The following is a 21,648-nucleotide window of genomic DNA, read 5'->3' as shown; positions in this document are numbered from 1 at the left end:
TCGGTAATTGTTTCACTCCTCTGGACACCAACGCCGCGTTCCAGTCGTTGATTTTAATATCACACGCAACGGAACGGAGAATAGATGAAGAATTATAATGAACTTTACGACAGTAATACGCTGTTGGTTTATAGGAATAAATACACAAATAGCACGCGAACTGGCGACTGCATTTCTCCGACAAGATCATTATGCGCGAGATATCGTAATAATCGTGGAAATTTCGGTCCTGAAGAAAATGTGATTAAACCGAGCATCTTTTATAACTATACTTTCGTTTCGGATATCTGTGTAATACGTGGAAGCACCGTATTAAATCAATGAAAACTTAAATAACAAAAAATGTATTTTATAAATAATTCTTTAAGGTTTCAGTATTAAAAAGAACCTCCATCGAGTAACGTTTACATATTCAAAGAAACTGAATTCAAAATACATTTCAATTATTCCTAAGAATGTCTAAATTTCATTTAATTAACACTTAAAAATTGTAAAAGCACATTAGATTCAGTTTCCACTGATATTCATTACGCGTATCAGATAAATGAAATTTCCAAATGGAGACTAAAGCAAGATCAGATCCACCTCTAACGTCTTCACAATATAACTAGATATATTCTTATTAATACGTAATCTTTATGAAGATTATAACAATATAAATAATCTACTTATTTGCAACGGACAAACACAAATGATATAAGTTCATTTCATTGGAAACTACAAACATACAACATCATTGAAACAACCAGTTACTTTCTACGATAAACAACTGAATCCACGCAAAACCGTCTCAGAATTAATTAGCTAGACGCTACAGCATATCTACCACGGCATCAACAACAGATTATTACTTTCAAAATTCAGTATACAGCATAAACATGAACTCTATGCGTGAAAATGCTCATATCTCGAGTGGCGTTCGCGAATCACCCGAAACGTTCGTAAACGCGTCACGAAATGTCGATATCGTTCGAGTTATTTGGCTCGTCGTGCACGAGATACTCCAATTGTTTCGAGAAGCGTGCCTATTTTCACTAACGTTGGTATCTAGGTCGACATAATTCTCTCGCGACGGCTACGTAAGCACGACGCCGGTGCGTGGATCTTAATATGCATACCTTAATGTGCCAGCCGGCCTGGTCTATCGGCTTTAAGCCGCGTTTTGAATGAAAAGCTATGCGCGGCCGCTAACGAAGGGAAAGTTATGACGATTTTAGGTTGCCCGTAAGACGCCGTGGCTCTCTTCGGCGCGGCTCGTCCCCGCGTGTGCCATTTTTCGACTGCCTTTACCAGCGAGCCGTGCAGCCAGCAGACGCGACCAGCCTCGAACTTTCATAGGAACGCGACAAAGGTTCCGCCCTGCAGCTCGCGCGAGTTTCCGGCCGCATTATACCGAACTTAATAACCGGAAAATTAATTAATTTCCCTTCCCATGCCTTTCAACTTCTGTAAAACAGTTCCAGAATGAATACCGTTGAAGATTGAACTAGTGGAAACATTTTAATTAGTGACAGGGTAATAGGGAACGTAAGAGTTAAGGAATATAACGCGGGAATTAAGGATGAATGATGGAATTTTCGGACGTCTCGAGAATAGGAATGAGTTATTGTATTGTCAATCGATGTGGATTGTGGGTTTGTACGTTTTGTCACTGGAAGTTTCGTGTTATTGATTCGTGTGAATTATATTATTGAATTGTTTGTGTGCAATTGTGTTGTAAATTGATTTTCTTCTTCGTTTGGAGAGGTTTCCTGATTTTTACTTTCAAGATTTTAACATGTAAAGTGCCATGAGAATCTTGAGAGTTTTATGTTGCTTATCCTTTTGTAACAAATGTAAATAGAAACAATTATTGATCAATTGATATTACAATTTTTAGTTAACACTATTATCTGATTATTTATACTATTCCACATTTTTATTAGGCGTTAATTATCTTACATATTGTGATTGTTCTCGAGCAATTCCGAAGTATCAGTTATCGGTAACCACCGTGACAGTTAACGTGTAAACGTATTTTTGGTTTTATTTAGAAATTTCTGTTTTTGGTTTGGAATATTGGAAATAACATTTTATGCTTGCTTATTCGTTTTATGTGTTAGATTTCCACAGTAGGTTTTCCATCCGTTTTTAGCGTGTTCTCGGTTCAGTACTCGCAGCCCCATTTTCCGTGTACACCGGGTATTGCGAACAAATGGATGTAAAGTTTGGTTGTGGCGAACGTAATGCTCAATTAAGAGTTAATTTACAATGATAATGGGGCTGGCTTGACAACGCGTTACTGGAAACTTCGTACAAACCGCGCGGAAACAACTAATTATTTCCGATAGAAATCTTCTCGAATCGTTACACGTTTCAGAGGTTTTTCTGTTAGGATTCGAGCTCGCGGAATTCCCGTTATGCCAGTGTATCCTTCAGTTTCGGCTTATTAAATTTCATTGGAATTTGAAAGATTCGATTTTAATACGGGTTTAATGACGCTCTTGTTATATTTCAACTTCGAAATCTGCTCCACCAGTGAAACGTCGGTAAAAATGCTTGTAATACTTTTAACGAGAGACGTCGAGCAAATGTGAGGTGACCAATTATTTTCGAAATTGATATTTCCATCGTAACAACTGAAATATTTCAGTTCTCGGTGAATTTATTTGTGATAATAAAAAAATATCTCAGTTCCGGCGTGACAGATATTTTAACCAATTTAGGAAGTTATGGAAAAGTATTTTCGAGCATTCATCGTTATTTCCATGTGAAGTAATTGGAACAGTGGCAGTCACTGTTGTAATTTCTGTTCATTTGAGTTATAAAATGTACAAGGTATTTGACTGAAGTAATAAAATATAGAAGCATTGAAATATGAAAGGGGAGAACGAAATATAAAAATATCGGAATATCGAAATATCGAAATAGTAAAATATCAAAATCCCAAAATCCCAAAATATCAACGTACCATAAAACCAAATTACAAAACATCAAAATATCAAAATCTCAAAATCTCAAAATTCGAAAATCCCGAAAACAACTATCAAAAACTCCTAACGCCCGTAAACAAACAGCTCAAACATCGAACCGCAGACAACAGTCTCAGCACCTTTGCGAACCGTAAGTTCCCTACAGGCTACCATCTACCACCGGAAGTACAAATTCGTCCAAATGATCGATCGCTCCAATTACTCGTCCGCGTAAACGCAGTGGGACCGTAACGTCCAGCCCGAAAAAGGAAAGGAAAGAGAAACAAGAAACAAGAAACAAGAAACAAGAAACAAGCAACAAGGAAAAAACAAAGAAAAAACTTTCCCCAATTTAAGGAGCAGACGCAATTTCTCGGCCGGCCCCACCTTGGCTTTCGCGGTTGCAGTTTCTAAGCACGGCGTGCCGGCTCGGGCCTCTGTTTTCACGAGAACCGACGAGTAAAATGGAGAGGGGACAGAAAAAACACGCGGCCGTACGCGAGCACGTAACGGCCGTTAACGAGCACGCGACGAAACACGCGGGAAATCCATGGATCTTTCCCTCCCCCGCCCTCTCGCTCGTCCCTCTTACCACGAGTAGTCTGAACGACTCGGTTTCAAAGCCTTTCGGAAAAAGCTTTATTTACGACACGGACGCTCGCAACTTTTTAATTATTACGAGAGGCACGAAACAAACGTACTTCGGTTACGCGCCTAAGTAGAATGAATGGCGAGGAGCCTCTCTTCCCGCGGCTTCAACGGATTCCCCTTAGGAGGAGGAGGAATCTCCGGGGATCATTAAACGAAGTCGGGCTCGTTTTCCCCCGTTTCTTTCTTTTTTTAATACGGGAAACGGGGGAACTTCGTTCCTTTGAGGTCTTGGATTGAGGCACGTTATTACACCTCTGCTTATTTTCTCTGTATTTCCTTGTGTCTTTTTATTTCTATCTCTTTCCCCTTTCTGCCGGTGTTAGCACGTGGTTGTTTTAATCATTGGGTTTGATGATTTTTGAGATTGCCGAGGGAATTATCGAGGAAGGATTGTGTCGAAGAGTTGATATTGATTCTTCTTGTAAATGATTGTTAATGATTCTTTGCTTGAGTTTTATTTTGTTGATTTCGGTGTATTTAGTTTTGTTGATTCAGTGGGTTTGATGATTTTTGAGGTTTGTGGTGGGAATGATTGTTATCAGTAAAGAGATTGTGAGATTCGCGGAATACATGAAAAATTAATGAACAGACGTTTCGTAAATGTAAATTCTGCGAATTAATATGAAGGTACCGGGAAGGGGCTGGGAGTTTGTTAATTATATTGATACCCGGATTATTTCTCGAATAAGAGGAAGGCTTTGTTAATTTTTTTTGCCTTGCTCCGCTGTAAAATCAGCAATCTAGATAATGGGTTTTGTTGGAGTACTTCTTCTTGTTTTGCAACGTCCGCAAGCGTCCTTCAAAACGCAGCGGGAGGAAGGATGATATTCCTGTGTTGAAACAAGTAATAAAATGGGAATTCGTCCGAATTATATTAGTTCGATACGTAAGACAAACGAAAATTGACCTATAAATAAGAAAGAAACATACATTTCATATTGAAAAAAGTTTCGTTCCTCTTAATCCTTTATGGACAAAGATTCTTTGAAATACACGAAACCTGCAGATTCTGTCAAATTATATATCGAATGCTTAAGTAACAGAGAATAAGGAAACTGAGTATTGATCTCATGCTATTTGAGTAGTTAAATCGTTTGTTTGCAACTTAGTATTCCAAACATGGAGATGTGATCTCGGCAAAGTGTCGACATTCGTCTGTAAAGGGTTAATTTTTGAAACAAAAAAGGATTAAAAATCCACAACATTTATGAACTGTTTAGATCTTAAATATTTATGCTATTTGATTCTTATTTGAACTCCACACAGCAATAACATGCTAGAAATTTGAAATATTCACAGTTTTGTATCTTTACAGACCATTTCGTTAACTATTAGAACCACAAAAGAGTCAAACAGGACCGTATCAGTTATAATATCATTCAAAAAATCAATAAGAAAATATAAATATCACTGTGAAGATGCCAAAGAAGCATCGACAACGCTGCAGTTGGCTCCTCATAGGTCGCCATCTTGGAATTTGTATACGCCGCACAATGCGACCAACCAGTCGTTTTCTGAGCAAAGCTCAATAATTTAAAAAGTATGAGTGATACAAAAGAATGCTTCAAACAAAAATTGTAAGGTACAGATCTAACTATATGGTGGTTATGTTGTTGTTTATATTACGGTGATATTATTAATTTTCTTCAATAATAATGTATATTTCGCGTTTCGATTCCAACGTTACACAAACACAGAAACGGAGTTTATTCGCACAAAATTGTTATATTTCAAATGAAAATTGTTTTGTATAGCAGAGACTACTAATCAACACATTGGTAACCTTCAAGTTTCGTTATGCGAATAGTCGAATTTGGGAAGTTCGTCCACAGACGACCGCAGCGCGCGTCAAGGCGTCGTTCGCGATTGACAAAAAGGAAGGCGGCGAGCTTTGCCAAAGGAACGCCGAGCTTCCCTATTTCGCCAACGATGTTTTGCGAGAATTCACCGTTCCTGTGGTACCGGGCGATAACTTCCTGTTGAATTCTGACAGAAACAGACATCGATTCCGCTTATCGGAGGCGCGCGCGTGCGAGCGCGAGAGAGGCGAAAATTCGAACGTGCGTCGACCTACTTGCTGACGAGCGTTCTAGGTGAAACTCGATTGTGCCGCGGGACGAGCCGCGGGTTTTCGATGAATGCCCACTCGACCGGTGCCGAGCTGGTCTAATTAAGCAATTGAAATCATCGCCTCGAACGCTTCGGGGATCCGAATCGAACTCTATCACGGAACGATGGAAAATATTAACGAGAACCCTTTTAGCTTCGGGTAGGCTTACATCCTGGTGCATCCACGAGGTGACCAATGTCACTTTGCCGTTTGAAACTCAGTACAGGTTTATAGATTATGAAATTGTTTATGTGGAACATTGATGTTCTATTTTTTAATTGGTCGTAGTAGAGAGTTGGCTTCTCGATTATTTTAGACGAGCAATTTTGGTGAAGTCATACGTTTAATCTTAGCAGTTCTTGGATAATCTTATGGGGAATATTATATTTTTGAAATAAAATATATTTTGTGTCATAGAAGTGATAGAGGAACTAAGAGAAATAAGTGAGGATGAACTCAGAATAATCTGCGTTGATCTAGGTACTTAACGCTCTTTGCCAACAAATTTTTCTCGATAGCATTATCTCTATTCTTACTTCCTGTTTCCAAGTCCGAACTCGCGGACCCTTCGTCTTGCTTATCCAGTAACTGATGGCGGGTTTAGCTGTAGGACTGAAAGCACTTTCTCGCGCTTAAACATTATTGTATTAAACTCCTTAGAAAATACTGCTATACAGCTATACTGATATACGAAGACTGAAAATTATACAACATCAGTCGCGTTGCCAAAAACAACTCATATTATCAATTTTCCAAATATTAATTCTTGTTTCCCTAGATATACACATCAAACTTACATACGAATCTTCTAAAAATATATTCGATACACTTTGTTGTACAGAAAACTCACATACGAATCCAATAAAACTAAATTCGTCACTGTTCTTAAAAAACTTTTGAACTCAGAAACTTCCGATGACCAAAACTGATTTCCACTATTCTAAATTGATCTCCACATTGCGCATCCTTTAATCTACGTAAAGAGTCTGCCGCGAACTTAAAATTCCATTTTAATTGTGAACGCAGCTCCCCAGAAAAATGGCCGCAGCAAACCCATTACACAAATGGCACCTCACGGTTGCGCGGACGTGGTACTTCGAAAAATAGGGAGTTGAACAAAAGAACAGATCTACGTATTTAATATCCCCCGTCGATTTTTTATCTACAACCGAGCGAACGGGAATGATTTATTCCGACTCCACCGCGACAATATAATCCCGTCGGTCTCCATTGTTCGTGCCCCGGACCGAAACGGTGACTTATTATCTCAATTTTCCTATCAAATTCACGGGCCGCGGGAATTCATCATCCCCGCCGATTGAAAGGCCGCCCCGTCGTGTTTTCGATTTATGAAAAATAGTAACGTAAACAGTCGGAAACCGGCCGTAGGGCCGATACGTCGGATGCGAGCTATCGATTCCGGTGGCTCGTGTATTCCGATTGAATGGCCGCCATCGATGCGTGAATAATAACGCTGGCCGTCGCGCGGGCGCGCGCGGTCTCGAGTGCGTTCACATGAATTCGGAAACCTTGCGGCACCGTCGATCTGCTTGTGGGAGATGTAAATTTAATCCTTTAGCTAATAATTCAATATTATACGAGTAATCCGTTATTCTTAGTATTAAGGAAGTTTTACTGTTTCGTAGAAATTTTTAAATAATGCGACGTGGACTTGGAAAATGAATGGGTATGAAATGGTAGCGAAATATAATTTCTGAATATTTTTTGCAATTATTAGAAGAACTGGAATGTAGTCTATTTTTAGTTTTAAGAGAAAATTTAACTATCTCGTAGAAATTTTTCAATATTAATGCGAAGTGGATTTGGAAAATGGATCACTTATCATATCATATGATCCATCACAAATCAAATCGCATATCTAATTATATGATCACTAGATCAACTGTCCTAGAAGAAGAGGACACAACAGCAGATTCAAATTAATATTGAAGAACTTATATGAAATAATAAAGCTTCCCGTTGAGACGAAAAATACAACTGATCACTTCGATGGCTGAATAGCTCCAGTGTTCAACAAGTTTCGAATTGTTCATGAAACTTGTAACAGGAGAACATTGGCTCTATGTAATGTGTGCGGTAACAAAATTAATCGGAACAGTAGGGCACAGTCGCCTGAGAAATTAAGTTAATGCTTCCAGCAGCCTGTTCTGAATATTTAAAAGACCGTTCTTGAGTATCCTCGATACTCATTTTACGTCCATTGTGGCTGAGAAATGTTTCAGAATATTAAAGGGGAAATAAAATATCTAATTACCACGAGAGTGGGATTCAGCAAATGGAAGGATTACTCGGAATATACTGGACAGTTCATAATTATTCAGGATAAACTACGAGGGCGGGATGAACTAAATAAAAAAAAAATGTTTGAAGCACAGTAAGCTGTTTCCTCATACGGCCATGAAAAAAACCGGGGATATTTACGTACTTCCATTTACATGATCCACCTCGTGCATTGCTATGCATAAAAAGTGCATCGTCGGGGAAAAATCAAACTGGAGCGAATAATTTTTTACAATGCACGTGTGGAATGAAAAACTGCAACAACGTTTGCAGAGAGAGGGGGGGGGGGCATTTTAAAGCTGGTATTTAATGAATATTTAATATAAACTTTGTACCCGACAAGCAAGCTTCATTAATTCATGCTTCCACGGTGTTGCAATTTTTATGGACGGCGGAATCCCGAAGCTTTCGTTCGGTAAATCCTTTCTTAAAGACCGGCGTTGTTTATTTATGCACGCCAATTCGAACTCGTCTTTTATATTCAAATCTGTTGTAGAATGTTCGCGGATACTTACTGCTTCGTGCTCTGCTTTATTTATTTGCAAAGCTTCTTTCGCGTTGTCGCTGTTTCCTCTTAAGGTGTTCAGTAATTTCGCGATCCAGTACCTTCAGTTCATCATTTCGAATTACAAGTTGCTCGGATACTCTTAAGTTCAAATAGAAATACGAGAAACCTAAGAGCTAAAGAGAAATATCTTGCACCGGTAATTAAGCCTTTGCACTCGAGAAGTGACTCTCACTCACCACTTAACATTAAAACTATTAAATGGGTTAAAATGACCGATTTCTGATTTCGTCGTTTTGCGATTACTAAGAACATAATAGAAATTATTAAAATTGATGTAGCAATACGCGAACAGAATTATAAATCAATTAATCTCGATGGATGCACTCTTGGAATTGCTATAGAGAGATTTCAAAAAGTCAATCTAACTGCTCGGTAGGTTTAGTGTTAGTTCGATATAACAAAATTATAAATTTTATATATAATATTCAATTTTGCGTAATGCATCAATATGTGAAATATTGAAAGAAAGCTTTCTTATTAACTTACGTGTTTCCTCATTACTTAGTTTCAAATCTCGTTTATATCTCAACGGAAAATGTTGAATGTATCTACTGACAAACTTTCAACTGCAAAAGGTTAAACTAGTAATTGGATGTCTTATATTAAGAGCAAAATAAAAATACTATGAATTCTTTTGAATATAAGCTATCCCATATGTTTGTAAAGGCTCTGGCAGAGATGTCCGAGTTCTAAAATGTCATCATTTAAAGTTAAAACGTGCAGCAACTTAAATGAAACAATGGCTGCAGAAACAAATCAGCGCCGAAAGTAATCAACAACACTCCAAGCGCGTAATCGAAGTATATTAAACAACTTGGCGCTGATTAATCGCTGTTTCCACGATCCCGACACGCCAATCCAACCAAGAGACCGACCGTTCCAAACTAAAACCGTGAATTCATTTCCGGAAGACGCAAGCCACGACCGCGCCGACAGAATAATTGAAAGTAGAGAACACAGGCGACGAAACGGACGGTTGTGCTTTATATGATCCGCTCGCAGAACAAATCGATTTCCGACATTTTTACAGTCAAACATCTGATCGATGCTCACATTTTAACGCGTTGAATGCCGTACGATTTCATAGAGCAAAATACGCAAAACGAAAGAAATGTAATATTAACACGTTGACTGCCACGAAAAGCATCAGCTTTTTATGTGTCTCTTATTCTTTCTATGGCAAAGATACAAAGCACGAATTATTAATTCTTTGATATGAACATTCTTATATTATCCTATTATATAGTTATTTACGTTACGGAAAATTTGTATTCGAAATCAATTATCCTTCAAGTCGTAATTATTTTCTTGTAATTTGAAAGCTCCGGTCATCGGTGACAGCCGTGGCAGTCAAAGTGTTAACTCCTTGCTTTACAATATCATGTCAGACATGAAGATTTCTGATATGATTTAACAAACATAAATGTCATTGAGTGTTAAGTTTAAATGAAACATTGTTCTTGTTCGCAATTTGTATAGTCTATACTAAATCTAGACATAGAAAGAGCATGGAATGTTTTCTTTTACTAGCTAAGATTCTCCATAAGAGAATAATACGAAGGAAGAAATACCAGTATGCAAAATTCAACGCGAAACATGATGCAAAATCCATAAACCTGAAATTTCACGTTCAAAGTGAAAGTATGATCAAAAATATCTGTATTAGCAGCGAAAGTTCTGGAAAATGTATTGAATAATAATAAGTCAAACGCGATTGATACAAGTTGGAATGGTCAAAATGAGCCGCACGCGATACGTTGAGATAATCTCGAAACTCATCTTGGTCACGAAAAGAATAATCGATACGACCTGATCCGGAGATTCCGCGTGCTCCTAGTATTTACAAGGAGACACGGTGTAAATCGTGGCCATTCGTTCCGCGGGGGTCGACGGGTACGTACTTGCAGAAGGAAAAATGGTAAAGATGGTGGACGGGATGTTCGGCGAGGAAATTCATGGCCCGAGGCGTGGGACGAACGGCTCGATAATACGTATTGCGGTTTATATCGTAAATAACACGAGAAGCGGCCGGAAACTCCGTTCTACTCCTTGTGTATGGTCATCTAGGTTGCCACGAGAGTGTTACACATTTCGCGCTCGCGATGGCGCCGATATCCCGTACGCATAACGATTACTCCGATCGTTGGCCCGGCGAGAATATTTATGACACGATTTAAATGTCTCCCGCTGGAAACAAGTCAATTTTCACTTGTACTCTATTCTCGTCTGCGAATCGCTCGTGGAATGTGCAATGCAACTTTATGTTGTTACAATTCTCAGAATTTATAATGTAGTTTTGTGTGTGTTTTGCAGTGGATAGATTTTGAAAGTAATATTATATTGTAATATGTAAGTAGCGAATAGTAGTCTCGTGAATCAATTGGAGTTATTTAGTATTAGAATAGAAGTTAATAGATGTTGGATGTGTTTTGGAATTTTAATAGATTTTAGAATTATTGGAGGTGCCATTCCGATGACTCTTATAATTTTATTACTTGTTGATGAATTATTACAGTCATTATGATGAGTCGTTGATAAATTGAAGCCTCGATACACTCTTGGAGTTTCCATAGAAAAATTCCAAAAATTCAATTCACTGTTTTAGTGTTAAGAAGTTCACATGCATTTGAACTCCTTGCCCTATGATCTATTTCTTCCTTTAAACAAGTACCGTATTAATAATTTATTAGAAAAAGAACAAATTCTGATTATTCTGTCTACATCTACTCCAAATGGTAACCATTGGTAATACAGAATTAATTCAGATTCTTCAAAATTAAATAACACTTAGGTTTGCTTTTAGCTTAAGTGTTAATACAATATCGAAGTGCACAATTTAAGAATGAAACAACATTGAATAAAAAAGACAAATCTAAGAGAAACGCCAGTCAATCACAAACGACGCGTCGACAGCGCCATACTTATCCTAACCTCAAAATACTACTTTTAATTTTGCGCCGGGCATGCCGACGTGATTTCACCCGCGATCCGTCAAGCACCGCGAACTCTCGTCCGAAGTGGAACGTATTGCCCCACTTCGTCTTACTTATGTCAATTGTTTCCTAAGCTGCAGCATCATCTATACAGGCTACTTGTCTCAAAGTATCTCTATATATAACGCACATCTTCCGCGAATCCAGTTATTGCACTTTCGAGTTACCCCACAGGAATATCGCAGTTTTAATGGCTATTCGAATGACATTTATGGCCCCCTCCTCCTTCATCTCGCCCACTTCGCAATCCGTAATGTCCGGTTAACGTGTTCCACTGTTTCTGGGATAATTTTCCTCCATTACGGTTCCCGGTTCGCCATTTTCGACGACGGTCAACGGTTTCACGTATGAACATTTCACCGTGCAGATAAAGAACACCTCGAACCAAACACATTAACGACACGAGTCCGTGAAACCCGTGAAAATAATACACGACTTCATTATTAGCGAATATTAACACATTGGATGCCGCACAATTTCAAAATTCACGAAAATAACGTTTAAGATAACAAATTTCACGACAAAGTGAAATATTAAATCATTCGATTGATTTGAGTTATTATTGTTGCACGTTCGTGTAGCTGAATGTCACCTTATTAGGTAGCATTATTTATGATATAAAAATTTTTGAAAATCATCGTTTAATTGACTGAATTATAATTCGATCTGGTCGGGAGTCACCGGTGACATCCATGACATTCAACGTGTTAATAAATTTGTCTGGTTATATATTCATATTTTATCAAAGATCATTACCGGTTTTTACTTATTTAACCCTTACGTCTACAATCAAAACGATTGTGCTTGTTCGAGCTTTAGTGTTGCAATATTTGTACATGAAATCTTCAATTCTTACAAATCGCAACAGAAATATAGAAATTTCGTTCCCCGAAAACAAATGATACTTATACTACTATAAAAATGACGAATTTCAATATTATGCAGTTATTGTTATCTCGAAACCATGAAACATCCGAAACGATTTTCAAAATAACTTTCACCTGAATACTACATTGAAGATACAAAACCGAGAAAATCTGTTGTTACCATTTTCACAAGAACTACACGTTCCTCGATTAAACGTTCGTTACTCCTAGCATTAAAGGAGAAAAAAGCAAGACCGATCTCGAAGCAAAAAGATTTAATCCATCACGTTCGAACGCCGCCGTAATGGCTACTTCGAGCATTCATATTTGAAATCGAAAGCAGCAAATCAATCATTTCGGTACTCAAATAACGTGAAACTGACACACGTTTCTCTTCTTTCCTAGTATATATTTAACCCTTCGCACTCGATAGGTGATTTTTACTCACCACCTGATTTCACTCTGTAAAACTGTAAAATTTGATATTTAATTTTATACCTCACATGACGCATCAATTTAAGAAATATTAAAATAAAATAGCCTAGTTCCTTAACGTATGATTTCTCTTCGAGTTAGTTCCACAAAATATCGTCTTTATCTCATCAGAAAGTGTTCAAATATTTCTAGTGAAAAACTTCCGAGTGCAAAGGGTGAAAATTTCGAGGCATTTTCATTTTTTTCATCGGAGGATTTTCTAAAAGTTGAAAAAACACTCGCCCGTAAAGGGTTAAGAGAAACGCGATGGGCAAAGGGAGAAATTTTTCGGAGGAAACGTCGAAACTTTCGTGCAAGGGCAATCGATTACGAACAGTACAATGTGGGACGAATGGAGGAACAGTCGGTTGATCGAGTTCCACGAGCCAAAGAATTTGTCCGGATCGTATCGGAGAAAACTATTCGAAGTGTGTTACATCTCGGGCCAGTGGCATTGGATACGCGTACGTTTCTCCGGTTTTCCGTGGACGCTGACCGCGCGGAAAGTGTTTCAATATTCATGGGGCCGTGGTAAATTGATGGACGCCATTCAGCCACCGGCATCGCCCGACAAGTGCATCACCGCGCGTAATCGGGTTTATGCGAAGAAATTGCGCATGCATGATCGGTAAGAAAAAACACGTTCCTAACCTACCGCCAGTTGCTGGGAACCTGGCACTCGTGACGTCATAGAGTAGCCATTAATGGTAAACCAGGTGTGTCGAAAACTGGAAGAACTATGTAGTTTGAGGAATGATTGGTTAATTGTTCGTGAGACAGAAGATTTAATGAATATTTTGATAGAATGTAATTAATTAAATGTTACGATTGATTAGCTTGTAACTAATGAAAACGTTTTGGAACTGATCTCAATGATGAATTTCAGAATATAATTAACGAAGTATAATTGTATCGTTAACATATATTAATTAATAGAAATTAATGGAAATTTCAGTTGTTTTCTTGGAAATTTGTATTATTTGGGAGGTTTGCTTTTATGTATTTTCTATTGTCTATCTTCTGTTATATAATCTTCTATTATTTGAATATAGATTCTATTATCTAGAATTATGTGAATATAGATAATCATTCTGAATAATACAAATTTCGAAGAAAATCACTGAAATTTCTATTAATTTCCAATAGCCAGCTCGCACCGCGCGATTGCTGGAACCGACGTCTCGCTCGGAATGAACACGACCCGACGTTAAATCACAATTGACCGTGACAAACGACGTTTCCATACAACGGCGAAGGTTATATTTATCGCCTCGTGTTTCGAGTGGACACGGAAAATCGAGAAAAATAATGGGGAATCCAGCATGTCGGGAATGTAAGACCGAGGAAAATTTCGCGGGACGCCTGGCGCTGAAAGTAATTCGGCGAATGTCCACATAAATGAGGTGACCAATATTTTTAAGAACTTTCTCACGTTCCGAGGCGGATTACGTTTCGATCGGGGATCGCTAGTGACTTACGTTATTTATTAGAACCGTGCGATATATATTTACCGGCGGGAATTAAGTCGTCCCGGTTTAATTAATTCAGCGGAGACGGACGCCGCGAGTGCCGGAATCTCATTAGTCCGACGCTTCGTCTGTGAATCTGTGATTTCACCATTTTCAAGATCCGCATCGGGCCGCGGCAAAAGTGAATGTGAAGTTTGTAAAAAGGTCGCCGTCTTTTTGGAATCCTGGGTGACGGAATCTTGATACCGCATCTCCTTGAAGATCAACGACTCGGCAGCTAATTAACGTAGACAGCGTAACAATGAAGTGCTATTTTCAGATTAAGCTCTTTCCAGATATCGCTTTAATTTCTTTTTTAATTGCCACTTGCGATTGTGCGCAGTAGGGATGGAGCGAGAAGTGATTAGAGAGGGAATTGTTTCATAATATTAGTTGAAGTTGAACGAAAATAATGAAATATTATCGTAGATAATAGTAATTCTAATTATGGTGAAATCTTGAACTGGGCAGAATGAACGATTGTACGATGTTGGAGACAATAATAATACATGGACAAGAATAATGTAGTCTCTGACTCGACGAAGATAAATCGGATAGTGTAATTAAGACACTATCCGTGTGAACCTCTTTCATCATTCATAGGCAGTGTAAGCTTAGAAGGTGGAATTGGTGACAGAAGAACACGAGATGTAATGACAAAAAAAATGAATGTTATAATGGATGCAAATAAAGGATCCTATAAGAATATATAAAAGAATTGAAAAGAATGAAGCTGGTATGATGATTTTTATGATTGGAGGTCATCGATGCAGTGGCTAATTAAGAAATTGTCAGAACGCTCGATCGTACCACTGAGCACCACTAATTGAAGATAACAAGCTGGATAATTGATCCTTTAAGACTTGGATCTTTATTTTTAATTATTGTCGTTGTTTTTCATACATCAAATAGAAAATATACTAAGCACATCAATATCTTCAAGGAACATTAGCTAACTATCAACATCACATTCGTAATATTTAAGAAAAGAAGTATTTGCACGTGTGTTTTCACATTACTGTGATTAATAATTTCCTAGATAAACATACTACCAGTAGTAAGCCACGATAACTGATAACAAAGAAATAATATTGAACCTAAACCTAAAAGAATCGAGTAACATTCACGTTCCTCAAATTCTGTTCGAAATCTTCACAAGCCTAACACGACACTGCAATCTAGATCGTTAACAAGCTAACTGTGTTTAACAAGTATATACGTTATTTTAATATCAAAATGCCAATAATTCTTTCAACAATGAATTATTCATTTTCCCAGATAAACACGTAATTCCTCTTCGTTCTGCCCTAGCTTCTCGTTAGAATACATTACAGATGCATTTCGCTTGTGTTTGACGAGTATATACGTCATAAAATTAAAATGCTACTAATTCTTTCAATGATGAATTATTTTCTTAGATAAACATGTAATTCTCCTTCATTCTGTTCTAGCTTCTCGTTATAATATATTACAGATGCATTTCATCTGTGTTGGACGAGTATATACGTCACCTTAACATCAAAATGCTACTAATTCTTTCAAGGATGAATTATTAAGTCTCTTAGAGAAACGAGTAATTGATGTTCGAAATCTTCACAAACCTAACACGACACACCAACCCAAGCCGTTAACCAGTTAATTGTGTTCGACGATTATGATCATCACCTTAAAATCAAACTGCTACTAATTCTTTCAAAGACGAATTATTCATTTTCCCAGATGAACAAGTAATTCTTCGTTTCGCTCTAACTTCTCGTCAGAATATATTATAACTGCATTTGACCTGCGTTAGACGAGTACCAACGAAGAAAAGACTACCCTTCCGAAAAAGCAAAAAACTCAGGAAAGCAATGAAACTGGCAGAAACACTGACTGAAGTAAGCTGCGTCAATAGAAAATAAAGTTCACAACACTATAAATTTGATTTCCTATCGTTCCATCTCACTTCGCGTTAGGTGTCCCTTCCAATTTCTTCGCCTCCCTAACTTTCTACCTTCTAGAACCCAATCTGCTCCCCATTAAACTACAAACCCTTCATTCTTCAATTTCATCGCAATCCTTTCATTCCTCGAAATCCCAGAATTCACGGGTTAAATCAAACTACCAACAAAAATTCCCAATTAACTCGAAGAAAATTGATATTCAAAGTGGCCGAGCGATACTTTAAAGTGTCTCCCGCAAGCCGCAAGGGGGTTGAGTCGGCCGCGCCGCTGCAACCGAAACTCTCTCGTGCCGGGGTAATCCCTCGATCAAACACAGCTCGGCGCCTGATCGAAAACGGTTTAGCTTACGCGAAATAATCACTACCCGCCGTGAATGAGCCCGCGTCGACGGGTAGATGGATCTCGAAACTTCGTAATAAAATCGGCCTCGCCGCTAGGGGGTTGGAGAGTGTACTCACCGTTCGAACGTCTCGAAAGTCCACTTCGCAGCCCGGTGCAGCCAGCCAGCCGGTCACAGGAAGTGGTTGAACATCGGCCGGGCTAGGACGAACCACCTGGATGGCGGCAGGGATCGATGAACCTCTGTCGGAAGGAATTTATCGATGAAATCCTCGCGGGTTGGACGGAACGCGACGGATCTGTCGGCTCTGGGCTGCTCGGGGTTGCGGATGAACGCGATTAAACGGCGGATTAAATAGAAGCAAAGTTCACCGAGTCAACTCGCGGTCAAGAGTAACTATGCTGGGCCCATCGGCTCGGCCGAGATAGTCGCTTCGCTATAGTAGTAACGACTGGCGCGCACTCGCCGAGCGCCGAGAGGGGGCCCAGCTTCTCCCGGCGCGTTTCTCGCTCCCCACCGCGGCGCGGCCCGGCGCAGGTCCCATTCTCGAGAGACAATTCAGAAGAAGAAAGTAGGCTTCGGCTGACCCTTCTTATTCCGTGAATCGACTTCACTATTACTTGCTACGAAAACAGAGACGGCTGAATTGGATCGGGCTTTCCACCTGCCGTGGAAAGTTATAACACATTGCGTGGACGCGTGATGCCCGCGACCCGGCCACTCGGTGCCGTCGGAGGCGGCAGTTTTGACAGTGATCGATGGCGAGTGTTTGCTGGGATCAGGTATTTTTAGGGGCTCGCGGGAAATAGATATACGAGGATGGAGTGTTTGGAGTTTGTTGGGAAGAGGATTTTTCAGGTTTTCAGGAGAATTGAAATTTTACAGTGGGAGATGTTACTTGAGATTTGTTGGTTTTATGAATGCTTGGAGTAGGGATTTGATTGTAGATATGGTTGCGAGGTATTATTTACTCGGGACTTTTAACAGAATTAGATTTTAGCTTGAAAGTTGTTTTTTTTTGGAACTGTATGTTGACTTAGTGGGTAAGTTGATTGCTCGATTAATGAGGCGTTTGATGGATTGAGGTGATATTCGAAGTTGGTAGAGTAAATGGTATGAGACAATGATTAATGATAAATGATGAGTATATAATAAGTGATAGAAGGTTTAATAGAATTGATATTTTGTTAATGTTTCTGTATTACTATTTCTGGTGGATTTTGTAGGATTTGATGCATAAAACTCCGTAGATCATTCGTTTAACCGCAGACACTAACCGATGGATTTATTTGGTACAATAAAGTACCATAAATCTCTTTTGGGTGAATGCCTCCGGTCGTCTAGATTCACGACTCGGCTGCATTGAGCTGCACTGGGACCTTTAGACGGGGAGAATGAGCTGTTAGGGTCTGCCAGGCACTTAAGGGAGACTGTTAAAGCAAGGTCACATTGAAATCACGGACGCAGGTTTCACCAAGACTGTTTCGACGGTCGAGAATTCATCGGAACTGAGTTGTCACCGGTATTGAACGACGACAGTGTGGATCGACATTAACTCTGACCGACATACAGATTCGCTGACTTGTATGCATCACGGCAATGCGCGGCGAGAAGCATGCAGCACGTCTCGGAGCAGATATTATTAAAAAGAAAACAAGCTTAAGAGAAAGAGTGAAATTCATTTCTAAAAATTTTTGAATTTTAGAATCTTTGAATGTTTAAATTAACGAATTTTGAAATTAACGAATTTTTAGATTAGCGAATTTTGAAATCTTGGAATCTCCAAATTTTAAAAGTTTGAAATCACCAAATCTTGAAATCTTCAGATCTACGAATCTTCAAATCTTCAAATCTTCAAATCCCCAAATTTCCAAACATCCAAATCTTCAAATCTTGAAATTTCAAAATCTACAATTATTAAAATCTTCAAATCTTCAAATCTCCAAATCTCCAAATCTCCAAATCTCCAAATTTCCAAATCTCCAAGTTTTCAAGAAACATGGAAATATTGTTCAATAATAATAAAAATTTCAATAAAATGATATATGTTATAATACCTAGCTTTCCCCTAATTTCTTCGTCCACCAATTACTCCTTAAAAACTTAAATCTGCCCCAAATATCCGCACTTAAAAAGATACCATTTGAATTGAAAAGATATGCCTATTTCCATTCCTTTTCTCTATTCTCGCGAGTTTCTGAACCGAAGAGTCTGAACCGAATGAGACGCACATCAGACATGGGAATCATTCAGTTAGGTGGAACGTTCCGCGACACGTTCTACCTAGTGGCCGTAAAAGTCGAAACGTTAAGAAAAATGCCGCGCTTACTGGAAAAACGCGAAGGCCAGCCGACGTCGAGCTATGCAACGAAACGTTCAACCACCTAGTACCGTTAGCTCAAATTCATCCGTCGGCCACTTAACCCTCTACTTAAAATTTCACGTACACATGAAGTCATAATTCGTTATTATCACGCGGATTCTTATATGTTTATAGCTTAGAAAAGTCCCCCAAACACTAAAACGGGAGCTCTTATAGAATCTCGTAAAGTTCCAGCTTCTACTTAATATTCTGAACTTCTAGACGCGGACGATAAAGTTTTACGACACCTCAAAACAGATACACTATCGCACTCAAAAAGGCGCGGCATCAACTTCAATAGAACGAAGACATTTTCGAATAATTAAATAATCAAATTATACATATAGAATAGGCAAAAGAAAATTTTCTAGTATGAATATTACTAGTAATCAAAAATATCGCAAACTTAAAAAGGAAATGTATAGAATTATATCATTGATCACAAAAAAATGCCAGGTTCATTCTATCTACGTTTACTACAAACCACTATAATTGATATTAGAGAACAATATTTAATTTTCATTTAGAACAATCAATTAGTATTTGCATTTCTTAAATTCTACTGAAAATTACGAGTGACGTATTATAAAGCAATTAATGAATGAAACGTTTCCTAAAAAAATATTTACGCGTGTCGAATTTTTATTTCCAGAAACCGTACAAACATTTCCAGTTACCAGATACAAATTACTAAGATCGTGTTAGAGTGCAGCTGCACAATGCATTTATTCCGAAAGCCGAGTACCGATAGGATGGTCAGCAACGAGGAGAGGAGAAAAAGGATGAACACGGAAGTTGGCAAAAGAAAAACGAACGAAAAGTAGGAACGGAAGCGAACGAACGAAAAAAGTCGCGAATGTCCTGGACATGGAGGATAATTACAATGCAGTCCCGTTTGGAGGAAGCGAAAGATTGCGAAGAAAAAAGGAAGGAAACGGTCGTGGCATATAAACGGTCGCAGGATATAAACGCAGCAGCCGGCCTAGCTTACGGACAAGTTTTGCGAAACACGCGTGAACTACTTCTACCGCGGCCGCCGCACTGTATATTCGCATTCCGAACTTTCTTAAGCAATTATGTCATAACCTGTGCCCCCTTTTTTCCCTATCTCCGGTATGCCGATCCTCCCACAGACCTCCTCCCTTTTTCTTCTGATCAGTGACCTTCCCGCGCATCAATTGATAGCTGATGTGACGGATTTTTTACTTTTTGAACGCGATAGTTCGTCGTTAGAAATATTCTACATTGTTTGGTGATATGTAGATGAGACTAAGGAATTAATTTAAAGATAAGAGCTATAGTTACCAAATCTAGAGCTACAGCTGTAGCTACCAGATTTGGGCTACAGCTTTAGCTACCAGATTTGGGCTACAGCTATAGCTACCAGACTTAGAGCTACAGCTATAGCTACCATACCTAGAAATGCAGCTTTAGCTACCAAACCTAGAGCTATAGCTTTAGCTACCAGACTTAGAGCTACAGCTTTAGCTACCACACCTGCAGCTACAGCTTTAGCTACCACACCTGGAACTACAGCTTTAGCTACCAGTCTTAGAGCTACAGCTATAGCTACTAGGCTTAGAGCTGTAGCTATATCTACCAGACCTAGAGATGCAGATTTAGCTACCAGAGCAACAATTACCGCTACAGCTACGTCTAAAATTCGTAACTATTCCCAGATGTTCTTAACTCCAAGTGTACCATTATAGTCGATCAAATGATCGGTATCACCAAATCCAAAGATATACCTATTGTTTCTCGTCCTGGTTAAAAAAATGTTACATAATAAAATGATTTAGAAAAATTTTTTTAGATAATCAGAAAAGAATTATGTATTTTATTATCAAACATTTATTTTGTGCATTGTGACTCGTATTGAATTCACAATTGCCCCTATCTTCAGAGTCATAAACACTGGACGAACGAAAAAACAAGAGGCAATACAATGTTTGGTCATCGATCAAGGCCGGTAATATCGTTTAAATTTAAATCGGAAGTGCTCCAGATGCATCATGTGTTGCATATCGATTTCGGGAACGGCGGGTACCTCTTTAAGTCAACGAACTTAACGACGCGGAACCAAGTTTCATCCATGAAATGAATATAAATCGGTTATTCGGTGTCGAGAAGTCATTTTCGTCGAGTTCGCGATTAATGCACGTGAAAATGGCAGTTTTTTCGGGACCAGAATTTCGTCGAGGTTCCCGCGTAACGATCAAACTTTATAACTTCTCGAGTTACGTTCAAACGATCAGCTCACGCGTCAGGAGGAAGGAATGAAAGTTCCGACGATTATTGTAATGAATATCCTAAAACACTTCGAAACATTCGATATCGTTGTTCGCACAGATCGCGTATGACAGAACAAACAAAATCGCGGGAACAGAGATATAAAAGTGAACATAAAAGTAATGAATACACAAAACCAAATTGTTATTTCAACATTCAAATCTGCCACTTTTATCGAAGTTGCAAACGAGTTATCATAAAACGCTCCGAAACGTCCGGTACCATTCTTAGCACATCACGATCGTTAATGTCGTTAACGAGGTGTCTACAGAGATTATAGAGATTATAGAGC

General features: G+C 38.7%; 1 protein-coding gene across 1 annotated transcript in view; it reads right to left on the bottom strand.

Annotated features, from left to right (window-relative positions):
- LOC116432295 (uncharacterized) overlaps positions 1 to 17,142 on the bottom strand; it is a 64,705-nt gene extending 47,563 nt beyond the window's left edge. The window contains exon 1 of the mRNA XM_031988930.2: positions 16,824 to 17,142. The gene's annotated coding sequence lies outside the window, so the exon portion shown is untranslated. The remainder of the gene's footprint in view (positions 1 to 16,823) is intronic.
- Positions 17,143 to 21,648: the final 4,506 nt, after the last annotated feature.

The sequence above is a fragment of the Nomia melanderi genome, chromosome 3 (genome assembly GCF_051020985.1).
Source record: "Nomia melanderi isolate GNS246 chromosome 3, iyNomMela1, whole genome shotgun sequence".
In the NCBI taxonomy this organism is placed as follows: Eukaryota; Metazoa; Arthropoda; class Insecta; order Hymenoptera; family Halictidae; genus Nomia; species Nomia melanderi.
The sequence above is the reverse complement of the archived record's forward strand: the minus strand, read 5'-3'. Positions and strand labels throughout refer to the sequence as shown.